Genomic DNA, 16,501 nt, shown 5'->3' on the forward strand with positions numbered 1-16,501 from the left:
CCGGGTAACATCAGAAAGAGAGAACCGTTATCTGGCTGTAAGGGCACGACAGTACCTCCTTAGTGCTGCACGCCAACTGGCATCTGACCTCGCACCATCCACTGGGCGTGTGGTTGCGAGGCGAACGGTGTACTGAAGGCTTCGGCACAGTGGCATTCACTGTCAGAGATGTGCCGTATGTGAACCTATGATGTGTCTTCACAGAAGGGAACGTCTAGTGTGGAACTGTCAACACCCTTCTGGAAGGTCGAACAGTGGCCCAATGTTCTTTCCACAGATGAGTCCCGACGTGCACAGTGATTCTCGGCGAATTAGCATCTGGATGGAACGTGAAACACGATTCAGGACCCAGCAATTATGGAAAGAGACTGATATCGAGGATAATCCGTAATGGTGTGGGCAGGGATTATGTTAACGACTCGAACACCTCTTCGTGAAATTGTACTGTTAAACGGCAAGGTTTAACTGCTTTCATGTATTGTGACGAGATATTGGGACTCAATGTGGTGTTGTTGCGAGATGCAGTGGGCCGAGACTTCGTATTGTTGGACGATAATGCTCGACCACATAGGGTACGTGTGGTTGATGTTTTCCTGGAAACGAACGATACTGGACGCATGGCGTGGCCTGCTCGCTCTCCCGATTTGAATCCCATAGAGGATGTCTCAGCGAGGTGGCGCAGTGGTTAGCACACTGGACTCGCATTCGGGAGGACGACGGTTCAATCCCGTCTCCGGCCATCCTGATTTAGGTTTTCCGTGATTTCCCTAAATCGTTTCAGGCAAATGCCGGGATGGTTCCTTTGAAAGGGCACGGCCGACTTCCTTCCCAATCCTTCCCTAACCCGAGCTTGCGCTCCGTCTCTAATGACCTCGTTGTCGACGGGACGTTAAACACTACCCACCACCATAGAGGATGTCTGGGGTGCACTAGGGACACTGGATAATCACGTCAGCATCCACTAACCACTCTCCAAGACTTGCGACCGGCGCTGCTGGAAGAATGGGCGTTATTACCTCTACATGAGGTTGACATCATTCACAGCATGTCGCGTCGTTTTCCAGACCTGTATTGCTGCCAGAGGTGGCCACACCTCATACTGGGCGTTTTAACCAGTAGTCGGAACGTGTGTGTAAATCCATTAAGTTGAAAAAAAATGAACATTTTTGTCTACCGTTATGCATGTTGCAGTTGTTTACGTTCTGTAATCTTTATATTGTTTTTACTTTTTTATCACATGACTGTACTGTTTTGCGGCAAAATAAACGTAACCTTGCAAAATTTCGGTTCGTAGCTTTAACTTTGGACACCAGGGTATGTGAATAGCCATTCAGGTTTTGTACTGAAGAGATAGGAGATGAAATGTAAGAATAAGAGCAAGTGTTGCGCACAGGGTGAAACAAAATCAAAAATGTTCAAATGTGTGTGATATCTTATGGGACTTAACTGCTAAGGTCATCACTACTTAACCTAAATTAGCCAAAGGACAAACACACACAGCCATGCCCGAGGGAGGACTCGAACCTCCGCCGGGACCAGCCGCACAGTCCATGACTGCAGGGCCTAAGACCGCTAGGCTAATCCCGCGCGGCAGGGAGAAACAGAACCAATGTGAATAGCACTATCGTTTTGCTGAATGGAAGAGTGTTACATTTATGTAGCGACTTCAGAGAGTATATTACACTCGTCGTCCCACGCTAAGATCAATGCGCAACAGGCGTGGTGCAATGGTGGAACAGAGTACCTGTTCTCGATTTCATGCTGATATAATTCCGTTGCAATATAGAACTTCCAGGTGTATCGAAATCTGTCAGCGAGATGATGCCGCAACTGGAACTGTACCCCATTGTTGAAGTATTCGGGATAGTACGATTGTGGTGGTGAGGCGAGGCTGGTAACTCGCGACAGAACCACTAGTAAGCATAGTTGCTACCAGGTGCATCAAAATATGAGAAGTCAGTGTAGGCACGTCCTCAAGGGTTCCATACGCCACTGCTACAGCAAGTATTCTTACGTCAGAGTGGAGCGCCGCTCATCCCAGACTGCAATCGTCTCCGAAGACGATAGCGTCATCTCACTACAGCTGTATTAGACAGACTATGCAAAAAAAGTTTATGGTCAACTGTTTTTTCAGAGAAGTGACTATTATCTTCTAGTATATGAAGTGATACGTTTGTGTTCGTTGCCAGTAACAAATACACATGACATTCCTGTGCCAATGGATTGCTCCAAAGTTGAGTATTTCATCTTCTTCAACTTACACTACTGCTCGTTAAAACTGCTACACCACGAAAATGATGTGCTACAGACGCGAAATTTAACCGACAGGAAGAAGATGCTGTGATATGCAAATGATTAGCTTTTCAGAGCATTCACACAAGGCTGGCGCTTGTGGCGACACCTACAACGTGATGACATGAGGAAAGTTTCCAACCGATTTCTCATACACAAACAGCAGTTGACCGGCGTTGCTGGTGAAACGTTGTTGTGATGCCCCGTGTAAGGAGGAGAAATCCGTACCATCACGTTTCCGACTTTAATAAAGGTCGAATTGTAGCCTATCGCGATTGCGGTTTATCCTATCGCGACATTACTGTTCGCTTTGGTCGAGATCCAATGACTGTTGGCAGACTATGGAATCGGTGGGTTCATGAGGGTAATACGGAACGCCGTGCTGGATCCTAACGGCCTCGTAACACTAGCAGTCGGGATGACAGGCGTCTTATCCGCGTGGCTGTAAAGGATCGTGCAGCCACGTCTCGATCCCTGAGTCAACAGATGGTGACGTTTGTAAGACAACAACTATATACACGAACAGTTCGACGACGTTTGCAGCAGCAAGGACTATCAGCACAGAGACCGAGGCTGCAGTTACCCTTGACGCTGCATCACAGATAGGAGCGCCTGCGATGGTGTACTCAACGACGAACCTGGGTGCACGAATGATAAAACCTTATTTTTTCGGATGAATCCAGGTTCTGTTTACAGCATCATGATGGTCGCATCCGTGTCTGGCGACATCGCGATGAACGCACATCGTTGTTGTTGTGGTGGTCTTCAGTCCTGAGACTGGTTTGATGCAGCTCTCCATGCTACTCTATCCTGTGCAAGCTTCTTCATCTCCCAGTACTTACTGCAACCTACGTCCTTTTGAATCTGCTTAGTGTTTTCATCTCTTGGTCTCCCTCTATGATTTTTACCCTCCACACTGCCCTCCAATGCTAAATTTGTGATCCCTTGATGCCTCAGAACATGTCCTACCAACCGGTCTCATCTTCTTGTCCAGTCATCCTCTGCCCAATTCTATTCAATACCTCCTCATGTGATCTACCCATCTAATCTTCAGCATTCTTCTGTAGCACCACATTTCGAAAGCTTCTATTCTCTTCTTGTCCAAACTATTTATCGTCCATGTTTCACTTCCATACATGGCTACACTCCATACAAATACTTTCAGAAACGACTTCCTGACACTTAAATCTATACTCGATGTTAACAAATTTCTCTTCTTCAGAAACGCTTCCTTGCCATTGCCAGTCTACATTTTATATCCTCTCTACTTCGACCATCATCAGTTATTTTGCTCCCCAAATAGCAAAACTCCTTTACTACTTTAAGTGTCTCATTTCCTAATCTAATTCCCTCAGCATCACCCGACTTAATTCGACTACATTCCATTATCCTCGTTTTGCTTTTGTTGATGTTCATCTTACATTCTCCATTCAAGACACTGTCCATTCCATTCAACTGCTCTTCCAAGTCCTTTGCTGTCTCTGACAGAATTACAATGTCATCGGCGAACCTCAAAGTTTTTATTTCTTCTCCATGGATTTTATTACTTACTCCGAATTGTTCTTTTGTTTCCTTTACTGCTTGCTCAATATATAGATTGAATAACATCGGCGGGAGGCTACAACCCTGTCTCACTCCCTCCCCAACCGCTGCTTCTCTTTCATGTCCCTCGACTCTTATAACTGCCATCTGGTTTCTGTACAAATTGTAAATGGCCTTTCGCTCCCTATATTTTACCCCTGCCACCTTTAGAATTTGAAAGAGAGTATTCCAGTCAACATTGTCAAAAGCTTTCTCTAAGTCTACAAAGCCTAGAAACGTAGGTTTGCCTTTCCTTAATCTTTCTTCTAAGAGAAATCGTAAGGTTAGTATTGCCTCACGTGTTCCAATATTTCTACGGAATCCAAACTCATCTTCCCCAAGTTTGACTTCTACTATTTTTTCCATTCGTACGTAAAGAATTCGCGTTAGTATTTTGCAGCTGTGGATTATTAAACTGATAGTTCGGTAATTTTCACATCTGTCAACACCTGCTTTCTTTCGTATTTGAATTATTATATTCTTCTTGAAGTCTGAGGGTATTTAGCCTGTCTCATACATCTTGCTCAGCAGATGTTAGAGTTTTGTCATGATTGGCTCTCCCAAGGCCGTCAGTAGTTCCAATGGAATGTTGTCTACTCCGGGGGCCTTGTTTCGACTAAGATCTTTCAGTGCTCTGTCAAACTCTTCACGCAGTATCGTATCTCCCATTTCATCTTCTTCTACATTTTCTTCCATTTCCATGATATTGTCCTCAAGTACATCGCCCTTGTATAGATCCTCTATATACTCCTTCCACCTTTGTGCTTTCCCTTCTTTGCTTAGAACTGGGTCTCCATCTGAGCTCTTGATATTTATACAAGTGGTTCTCTTTTCTCCAAAGGACTCTTTAATTTTCCTGTAGGCATATTGGAAGCGTGTATTCGTCATCGCCATACTGGCGTAACACCCGGCGTGATGGTATGGGGTGCCATTGGTTACACGTCTCGGTCACCTCTTGTTCGCACTGACGGCGCTTTGAACAGTGGACGTTACATTTCAGATGTGGCTCTACCCTTCATTCGATGCCTGCGAAACACTACATTTCAGCAGAATAATGCACTACCGCATGTTGCAGGTCCTGTACGGGCCTTTCTGGATACAGAAAAAGTTCCACTGCTGCCCTGGCCAGCACATTCTCCAGATCTCTCACCATTTGAAAACGTCTGGTCAATGGTGGCAGAGCAACTGGTTCGTCACAAAACGCTAGTCACTACTCTTGATGAACTGTGGTATCGTGTTGAAACTGCATGGGAAGCTGTACCTGTACACGCCATTCAAGCTCTGTTTGACTCAATGCCCAGGCGTATCAAGGCCGTTATTACGGCCAGAGGTGGTTGTTCTGGGTACCTATTTCTCAGGATCTTTGCAACCAAGTTGAGTGAAAATGTAATCAGATGTCAGTTCTAGTATAATATATTTGTCCAATGAATACCCGTTTATCATCTGCACTTCTTGGTGCAGCAATTTTAATGTCCAGTAGTTTATAATAAATTTTTCTAATATTTGATGTGTGTTGTATTATCAACCCGGCGTCCACCGGAACTAAATCTAAGGCCTCTCCCTCCCCCAGATGTTCTTTCACCTTGCTGGAAAATCTAAAACGCATGATTCATGGTTTGGACATCCTGATCAGCATCACCCATTTCTTTGCGGTCTTCGTGAAATTGGTGACACCGTTTCACAATGGCTGTTATTTCACCCTGAGATATTGGCAGTATGCAGTATACCCAGCCATTGTGAAGTGGTGTCAACAATTTCACCAAGACCGCAAAGACATGGGCGATGCTGATCAGGAAGTCCAAACCTTGCACCATGCGTTTTAGATTTTCCAGCAAGGTTAAAGAACATCTGGGGGAAGGGGAGGCGGCAGATGGTGACTTTCCAACGACGAGGACGTTCGTCCAGTGGTTCTCGAACGGCTCCGTGACTAAGGAGTGGATTTTTATCGTCGATAAACTGAATGATTGACAGAATGCTCTGACTGCGTGCACAGTGACTTGGCGATTATGTCGAAAAATACAGTCACCTGTCTGTTTCTCTTCAAAGTGTAGTGCAGCATTCAATAAAAATTGCCTGGCGGGCTATAATAATGTGTCGCTTACTCTCGACATCCCCACGTATTAATGATGTACACGTATCATATTCGCTGACAATAACTGATACAAAACTCTAAATAGTAGATGAAATACACTGAGGTGGCAAAAGTCGTTGGATACCTCCCAACATCGTGTCAGATCTTCTCTTGTCGGGTTTAGTGTAGCTGTTCGTTGTTGCATGGACTCAACAAGTTGCTGAAAGTCCCCTGCATTAATATCGAGCCATACTGTCTCTATAGGTGTCCATAATTGTGAAAGTGTTATCAGGGTAGGATTTTGTGCACGCACTGGAACTGGAATTCGTACTGGGCGATGTGGATGGCCAAGTCATTCGCTTGAAGTGTCCAGAATTTTCCTCAAACCAATCGCAAACAACTGTGGTCCTGTGGCGAGGCGCATTGTCATCTACAACAATTCTACCGTTGTTTGGCAACATGAAGTCCACGAATGGCTGCAAATGGTTTCCTGGTAGTCGAACGTAAACATCTCCAGTCAATGATCAGCCCAACTGGAACAGAGGACCCAGTCCATTCCATGTAAACACAACACACACTGTTATGAAGCTACCACTAGCTTGCACAGTGCCTTGTTGGCAACTTGGATCCGTGGCTTCGTGGGGTCTGCGCTACATTTGAACCCTACCATCAGCTCTTACCAACTGAAACTGGGACCCATCTGACAAGGCTTCAATTTTACAGTCGTCTAGTATCCAACCATATGGTCACGATCCCAGGAGAGTTGATGCAGACGATGTTATCCTGTTAGCCAAGGCACTCGCGTTGGTCGTCTGCTGCCACAGATCATTAAGGCTACATTTTGCCCCATGTTCTAACGGACACGTTCGTCGTACGTCTCACACTAATTTCTGCTTGCTTGTCTGTTAGCACTGACAACGCTACACAAACGCCACTGTTGTCGGTCGTTAAGTGAAGGCCGTCGGCCACTGTGTTGTCTGTGGTGAGATGTAATTTGGTGTTATCGGCACACTCTTGACACTGTGGGTCTCTGAACATTGAATTCCATAACAATGGAAGTCCCATGTGTCTAGCTCCACCTTCCACTCCGCATACGAAGTCTATAAGTCTGTTAATTCTTGTGGTGCGACCATAACCACATCTGACCTCCTTTTACATGAATCACGTGAGTACAAATAACAGCTCCGCCAATGCACTGCAATTTTATACCTTGTGTACGCGATACTACCGCCATCTGTATATGAGCATATCACTATCCCATGACCTTTTCACCTCAACGAAAACTGCCCTGGATCTACATCTACCTATAAACTCCGCTAGCCACCAAGCGGTGTGTGGCGGAGGGCAAAGTTCGCGCCAAAGTCATATCCTCCCCTCTGTTCCACTCGCGGATAGCGCGAGGAAAAAATGACTGTCTGAACGCCTCAGTACGAGCTCTTATTTCCCTTATCTTTGAATGATGATCATTACGCGATTTGAAAGTTAATGGTAATACTATATTCTCTACATCCTCGGCGAAGATTGGATTTCGGAATTAAGTGAGCAGCCCCTTCTGTTTAGCGCGTCGTCCATCTGCAAGTGTGTCCCACTCCAAACTTTCTATGACATTTGTAACGCTCTCGCGATGGCTAAATGTCCCAGTAACGAATCTTGCCGCTCTTCTTTGGACCTTCTCAATCTCTTGAATCAGACCCAACTGGAAAAGGTCCCATACAGACGAACAATACTCGTAAGACTGGACGAACTGACGTATTGTAAGCTATTTCCTCTGTTGAAGCACTGCATCGCATCAGGATTCTACCAATAAATCTCAATCTAGAGTTCGCCTTACCCGTTAGTTGTGTAATCTGATCATTCCATTTGAGATCATTTCGAATAGTCACACCCAGATACTTGACTGATGTTACCGCTTTCAAAGATTGATCATTTATTTTGTACTCCTACATTAATGGGGATTTTCGCCTTGTTATACGCAGTAGGTTACACTTACTAATACTGAGAGATAACTGCCAGTCATTACACCTCGCATTTATTTTCTGCAAATCCTCATTGATTTTTTCACAACTTTCGTATGATACTACTTTCCTGTACACTATAGGATCATCGGAAAACAGTTTAAGGCCGCTGTCAATACCATCAACCAGATCGTTTATGTAAATCGTAAAAAGCAGAGGACCTATTACGCTGCCCTGGGGCACATCTGAAGTTACTCTTTTTTCTGTTGAAGTTACCCCGTTGAGGACGACGTACTGCCCCCTGTCTGTTAGAAAACTTTCTATCCAACCGCATATGTCATCTGATAGACCGTAAGCGCGCACTTTTTGTAGCAAGCGACAGTGCGGAACTGAGTCGAAAGACTTTCAAAAGTCGAGAAATATGGCATCAACCTGGGAGCCGGTATCTAGAGCCTGTTGTATATCATGCACAAAGAGGGCCAGCTGTGACTCGCATGACCGCTGTTTCCTAAAACCGTGCTTGCTTCTGCAGATGAGCTCCTCAGAGTCTAGAAAGGCCATTATGTCTGAACACAAAATATGTTCCATGATTCTACAACAAATCGATGTCAGTGACATTGACCGGTAATTATGTGCATCCGATTTTCTACCCTTTTTATAGATTGCTATGCCCTGGGCCTTCTTCCAGTAACGTGGAACTTTCCGCCGTTCCAGTGATGTGTTAAGAAACAACGCGACTAGTGTATCATTACAAGCAGGGCCAGTTCAAGGCCCAAGCGGGCGTGGGGGGTGCCAAGGTATGGGCGTCAGTGGAAGCACCCTGTGTAGTATGTGTGTGCTGGGTTCATTTTAATTATTAACAAAAGCTGGCACTAGTTAAAAGTGTACAAAAAAAGAGTAAAAACACTCCACTGAGCATGGGAACACAATCGAGCCATTTGCGAGATATTTGTGAATGCGAGATTACGAGCTGCCTATCACCTCAGTGTGGAATACTGTCCGATTGACTCCCAATACAATTGTACTGAAAGTTTATCCAAGACCTACAAGCAGAAAAAAATTGCCATAGTATGTTACATTTAACTACATGTTGAATTAGGTGCTCCACGTGTTGTCCTCACATTTGGAGGCAATGCTGCACTCGTCTCTGCAGTGAGATATGAATTCTTTCTGACACCCCGAGATCATCTCGTAAATCATGACAATACCCTAGTTGTTCTACTGCACCAGTGGTACTGTTGCGTACTTCACTTCTGAGATGACCCTAGGTTGAAAAATCAGGTGGATTGAGGTCAGGTGACCTTGGAGGCCAAGGTACAGGCTCCTTTCAACCTACCCATTTTGGACCATACTGGCGTGTTAGATGCCATCTTACGTCAGCAGTAAAACACGCCTTCGCCCCGTAATGCATGCACCACTTTCCCCGGTGTCGTGCAAGGTAATGTATGCCGTGGGTGAAATTTCAGCCCAGTTAGATGGCGACTTAATTGAAAAGTTGACATTTCAAATACGTTTGTACCAATTAGGACATTATTTCATACTGAACTCAGAGGTCGGCCGGTGTGGCCGAGCGGTTCTAGGCGCTTCAGTCTGGAACCGCGCGACCGCTACGGCCGCAGGTTCGAATCCTGCTTCGGGCATGAATGTGTGTGATGTCATTAGATTAGTTAGGTTTAAGTAGTTCTAAGTTCTAGGGGACTGATGATCTCAGATGTCAAGTCCCATTAGTGCACAGAGCCATTTGAACCATTTTTGAAGCCAGTGGAAGGTAGTAACTATACACTCAAATTTATCTGGCAAGAAGCTAATTTGTGGATCCTGCTATTATTGTGCAATTTACAGAGTCAGCATTCACTATTGTTATCTACCTTGTATGTTTAAAGGGAAAGATAGCTAGAAACCATACCAAGTATGTAAAAGCAAAAACTCTTGCACTTTGCAATAAATTAATGCGAATTGGTCAACAAAGATTTCATTTTCTAGCCAATGCCATAAAAATATACCACAACAGTGTACTTTTTTCAATAGTGTAATATGAGCCAAGTACCTGGGCCCAAAGACAGGTTGGTCAGGCCATCTGCGGTCCTTCAAAGAGTGTAGAAAAACATCGTATTAAGATCTGTAGCGGCATAAAAATCGTCAGCAATGGCGGCCGTAGACTTCCGGCGTAGGAAATCGCCCTCATTCTGCCAATGGCAGAGGAGTGGGCAGAAGGGTTCAGGGCATTCTCTTGTCCTTGGGATGGGAAACCGCCCCTAAAGGCGGAAGAATCAGCGATGATCAACGATATGAGGATGCAGAAGGCAATGGAAACAACTGCATTAAAAACACATAATGTGTATCCACAGGGCATGTGGCCTGTAACTGAAAACGTGTCATGATGATCTCTCCTTTGGCAAAAAATTCCGGACTAGTGCCCCACTCTGATCTCTGAGAGGACACTGGTAAGGGGGCGGTGAACATGAGAAAAAAAGATTGAATAACCAACCAAAGGATCTACAAGTAGAGGTGTGGAGCGTAAGGAGTTTGAATATGGTACGGAAACTGGGAAATCTGTCAAAGGTTCAGTCTAAATCTTGTAGGGGTCAGTGTAGTGAAATGGAAAGAAGACAATGATTTCTGGTCAGATGAATATAGGGTAATATCAAGAGCAGCAGAAAACGTTATTATGGGTGTAGGATTCGTTGTGAATAGCAAGGCAGGGCAGAGAGTGAGTTACTGTGAACAGTTCAGTGGTAGGGTTATTCGCATCAGAATCGACAGTAAACCGACACCGACAACAATATCTACATCTACATCTACTCCAAAAGCCACCTGACGGTGTGTGGCGGAGGGTACTTAGAGTATCTCTATCGGTTCTCCCTTTTATTCCAGTCTTATATTGTTCGTCGATAGAAAGATTGCGGTATGCCTCTGTGTGGGCTCTAATCTCTCTGATTTTATCCTCATGGTCTCTTCGCGAAATATACGTAGGAGGGAGTAATATACTCGGTGAAGGTATTTTCTCGAAACTTCAACAAAAGTCCGTACCGAGCTACTGAGCGTCTTTCTTGCAGAGTATTCGACTGGTGTTTATGTATCATCTCCGTAACGCTTTCGCGATTACTAAATGATCCTGTAAGGAAGAGCTCTGCTCTCCGATGGATCTTCTCTATTTCTATCAACCCTATCTGGTACGGATCCCACACCGCTGAGCAGTATTCAAGCAGTGGGCGAACAAGCGTACTGTAACCTACTTCCTTTGTTTTCGGACTGCATTTCCTTAGGATTCTTCCAATGAATCTCAGTCTGGCATCTGATTCACCGACGATTAATTGTATATGGTCATTCCATTTTAAATCGCTCCTAATGCCTACTCCCAGATAATTTATGGAATTAACTGTTTCCATTTACTCACCTGCTATATTGTAGCTAAATGATAAAGGATCTTTCTTTCTATGTATTCGCAGCACGTTACACTTGTCTACATTGAGATTCAATTGCCATTCCGTGCACCATGCGTCAATTTGTAGCAAATCCTTCTGCATTTCAGTATAATTTTCCATTGTTGTAGCATAGTTCAGTGATTATGTACTTCACGGGTATGCTGCCGGATATAATCGCCGTCAATACATCTGTAGCATACAGAACATAATCATATAACACGCCGGAAAAATCTACGGGATTACAACAATAATTCAGGTATCCCTGCCGACGTCGTAAGGGAAGATGAAGAGGCAGAGGAAGTATATGAGGATACTGACTGGGTAATTCAGTAGGTAAAGGGAAATGAAACTAATAGTCACGGGGGATTGGAATGGGGTTGTAGGGGAAGAAGCAGAAGAAAGGGTTACCGGAGAATATGGAACTAGTAGCACGAATGACAGAGGAGAAAGGCTAATTGAATTCAGCTAGTGCTCTGTTCAAGAATCACTGTAAGATATAGGAACATCTCAGTTGGATTACATCATCGTCAGGCAGAGATTCAGAAATCAGATATTGGATTGTAAGGCATACCCAGCGGCATGTATAGACTCCATTCGCTCGTACACTCCTGGAAATGGAAAAAAGAACACATTGACACCGGTGTGTCAGACCTACCATACTTGCCCCTGACACTGCGAGAGGGCTGTACAAGCAATGATCACACGCACGGCACAGCGGACACACCAGGAACCGCGGTGTTGGCCGTCGAATGGCGCTAGCTGCGCAGCATTTGTGCACCGCCGCCGTCAGTGTCAGCCAGTTTGCCGTGGCATACGGAGCTCCATCGCAGTCTTTAACACTGGTAGCATGCCGCGACAGCGTGGACGTGAACCGTATGTCCAGTTGACGGACTTTGAGCGAGGGCGTATATTGGGAATGCGGGAGGCCAGGTGGACGTACCGCCGAATTGCTCAACACGTGGGGCGTGAGGTCTCCACAGTACATCGATGTTGTCGCCAGTGGTCGGCGGAAGGTGCACGTGCCCGTCGACCTGGGACCGGACCGCAGCGACGCACGGATGCACGCCAAGACCGTAGGATCCCACGCAGTGCCGTAGGGGACCGCACCGCCACTTCCCAGCAAATTAGGGACACTGTTGCTCCTGGGGTATCGGCGAGGACCATTCGCAACCGTCTCCATGAAGCTGGGCTACGGTCCCGCACACCGTTAGGCCGTCTACCGCTCACGCCCCAACTTCGTGCAGCCCGCCTCCAGTGGTGTCGCGACAGGCGTGAATGGAGGAACGAATGGAGACGTGTCGTCTTCAGCGATGAGAGTCGCTTCTGCCTTGGTGCCAATGATGGTCGTATGCGTGTTTGGCGCCGTGCAGGTGAGCGCCACAATCAGGACTGCATACGACCGAGGCACACAGGGCCAACACCCGGCATCATGGTGTGGGGAGCGATCTCCTACACTGGCCGTACACCTCTGGTGATCGTCGAGGGGACACTTAATAGTGCACGGTTCATCCAAACCGTCATCGAACCCATCGTTCTACCATTCCAAGACCGGAAAGGGAACTTGCTGTTCCAACAGGACAATGCACGTCCGCATGTATCCCATTCCACCCAACGTGCTCTAGAAGGTGTAAGTCAACTACCCTGGCCAGCAAGATCTCCGGATCAGTCCCCCATTGAGCATGTTTGGGACTGGATGAAGCGTCGTCTCACGCGGTCTGCACGTCCAGCACGAACGCTGGTTCAACTGAGGCGCCAGGTGGAAATGGCATGGCAAGCCGTTCCACAGGACTACATCCAGCATCTCTACGATCGTCTCCATGGGAGAATAGCAGCCTGCATTGCTGCGAAAGGTGGATATACACTGTACTAGTGCCGACATTGTGCATGCTCTGTTGCCTGTGTCTATGTGCCTGTGGTTCTGTCAGTGTGATCATGTGATGTATCTGACCCCAGGAATGTGTCAATAAAGTTTCCCCTTCCTGGGACAATGAATTCACGGTGTTCTTATTTCAATTTCCAGGAGTGTATTTGCGAACAAGCTCTGGAGGTAACGGCAGAGAACACCAAAGACGAACTTAGCCTATGAACGCTGCATTATTGTTTTTTGGCGCTCGTAATCGGCACAGTTTCCCACACCACATATAGTGAAGGAAAAAAAATAGTTCTCCATTTTAGAGGTTCCCAATTCACTCCAGATTTACTGGTGCAACGGTGCATATAGAGTGCATGAAACGATTACACTTAAAGATCAATAGCACAAGCGGTTCTGAAGTATCACGCATCGGCCCGTAATGAAACACTTATACTGGTACGTAGTGTAGCGTGCATGATCGGCAAGGTAGGCGCTGAGTCTGATGGTTGATTGCAAACTTAGTTATGTGTGTACACAGTTCATCTACAAGTTTTGATGAGTGAGATTGCCTGTTACAAAATATGTGACATAAACGACCGTATCTTTTGACTTCATTCACATACAAGCTTATCTTTTTTACACTGAAAAAGAATCGTTGACATTAGTATTTGACATAAATTTTAACTTGACGCTTAAAAGACGGATAGAAAGACAGATGAATAACATAGTGATCCTCTAAGGGTTCCATTTTCACCGATTGAGCCACGGAATCCTAAAAAACGTAGTATCCTGTGTCTACAAGTTACGGGTGTTTGCTGATGACGTGATGTTAAGGAAGGTGTCATTGTTGAATGACTGTAGGAGAATACAAGATGACTTGGGTAGTATTTCTGGTCGGCATGATGATTGGCAGCTTTCTCTCAATATAGAAAAATGTTCAGATGAGTAGGAAAAACAACCCTGTAACGTTCTTATACAACGTTATTAGTGTGCCGCTTAATACAGTTACATTGATTAAATATCTAGACGTAAAGTTGCAAAACGATATAAAATGGAATAAGCACGTCATATTCGTAGTAGGGAAGGCGAAATCACGAGTTCATCTTATTGCGAGACTTTTGGGAAAGTGGAGCTAGCTCCTCTGTAAAAGTATAGAACGCTAGTGCGACGCAAGTGTTTGCGATCCCCACCAGGCCGGATTAAAGGAAGACATCGAAGCAATATCAGAGGCAGGCTGCTAGATTGATAATCAGGCCGATAAATTGATCAGCAGGTATTACAGACATGCTTCGTAAACTCAAATGTGAATCCCTGGTGATAAGACGATACTCTCTTCGCGACGCACTATTGTGGAAATTTAGAGGTCCAGCATTTGAGGCCGACAGCAGACCGGTTCTACTGCCGCCGACGTACATTTCGCATAAGAACTACGAAGATAAGATGACAGAGATTAGGGGATCACACCGAGGCTTATAGATAGTAGTTTTTCCTTCGCTCTACTCATTTTTGCGAGTAGGACTCGAAAGGAAACGGCTGGTAGCGGTTCTTGGTACTTGGTAGTTGGTACTCTCCGCCATGCACCATACAATGGCCTGTGTGGAGTATGTACCGGGTGATCAAAAAGTCAGTATAAATTTGAAAACTTAATAAACCACGGAATAATGTAGATAGAGGTAAAAATTGACACACATACTTGGAATGACATGGGGTTTTATTAGAACAAAAAAAAAAAAAAGACAAAGTTCACAAAATGTCCGACAGATGGTGCTGGACAGCAAAACGTCAGTGACTGCGCATGGCAATCGTCATGCTTGGCCTCCCAGGTCCCCAGACCTCAGTCCGTGCGATTATTGGCTTTGGGGTTACCTGAAGTCGCAAGTGTATCGTGATCGACCGACATCTGTAGGGATGCTGAAAGACAACATCCGACACCAATGCCTCACCACAACTCCGGACATGCTTTACAGTGCTGTTCACAACATTATTCCTCGACTACAGCTATTGTTGAGGAATGATGGTGGACATATTGAGCACTTCCTGTAAGGAATATCATCTTTGCTTTGTCTTACCTTGTTATACTAATTATTGGTATTCTGATCAGATGAAGCGCCATCTGTCGGACATTTATTTAACTTTTGTATTTTTTGGTTCTAATAGAACCCCATGTCACTCCAAGCATGTGTGTCAATTTGTACCTCTCTATCTCCATTATTCCGTGATCTAGTCAGTTTTCAAATTTATACTGACTTTTTGATCACCCGGTATATACATCGCGTCTGTTTTTTCGGACTTGTCCAAAAGAACACACCATTTCCAGCCTACAGCTACTATGAATCAAGACACAAAGGAATAAAAGATATTAGCTGCCTATGGGTGATCAATGGGGCAAGTTGAAAATTTGTGCCAGTCCGGGATTCAAACCAGGGTCTCCCGCTTAGTAGTCAGATTCGATGACTCTCGCACCATCTTAACAGAATGGACACCACACACACAGAATCTACCCCAGCATGCCTCCTATCAAACCAGATTCTCAACTTGCACCACACACTACTGATATAGTACCTCTGCTCATTAATCTCATTACTCGACGCGTCTCACTGATTCCCATAGAAGTTCGAACTCGGTGTGCATCTGTATTGAAGGGATCACTGGCCGTCATCGCCCTAATAATATATGTTTTTTCAGACATGTCTGGAAATTTTGAAAGGTGGTTTGCAAATAGAGTTCTCCCAAATCTTCCTACAGAGTCAGTCATTGTGATTGACAATGCTCCATACTACATCACATTGGTGGAAGAAAACACCCGCGTGGTGTGATACCAAAGTGAGAATGTTGAAATGGCTGCAAAAGATGCATGTTGTCTATAATGAGAGCATAAGGAGTAAGTTTTGTTCACTTTAATTCAAGAACATACACCTGCTAAAAAACGCGTGTAGTTGATGTAATGGAAAAAGAGAAAGGCAACACTGTTGTCTACTTACCACCCTATAAGCGTGATTTGGGTGCGGTAGAATTGGCATGTGCAAAAGTAAAATGGATCTTTATGGACCACAGTATTTCAGGGGACACGTCCAAAGATAATCCGTCTACGACTGCAAGGTATGTGATGATGATGGATCAAAGAGGAATATAATGACAGAGGAATCGGGAATATAATGAGACGAGTTCTGAGTGATTTATGTGTACATACAATTCAGTGTTATATTATGTGAATAAATGTTCAAAATTTTACTCTTTATTTTTTTATTGCCTCAATGTAAATTTTACGACTAGTTCTTTTTGGTTTAGAATTATCTATGAGAACGGATATGGGATTAGAAGCAAT

At 45.0% G+C, this 16,501-nt stretch overlaps 1 protein-coding gene across 2 annotated transcripts in view; it reads right to left on the reverse strand.

The window, feature by feature from the left end:
• LOC126267517 (uncharacterized) overlaps positions 1–16,501 on the reverse strand; it is a 36,687-nt gene that overhangs the window by 9,284 nt on the left and 10,902 nt on the right. The gene's annotated exons all lie outside the window — the stretch shown is intronic.

This window comes from Schistocerca gregaria, chromosome 4 (genome assembly GCF_023897955.1).
Source record: "Schistocerca gregaria isolate iqSchGreg1 chromosome 4, iqSchGreg1.2, whole genome shotgun sequence".
Taxonomy (NCBI): Eukaryota; Metazoa; Arthropoda; class Insecta; order Orthoptera; family Acrididae; genus Schistocerca; species Schistocerca gregaria.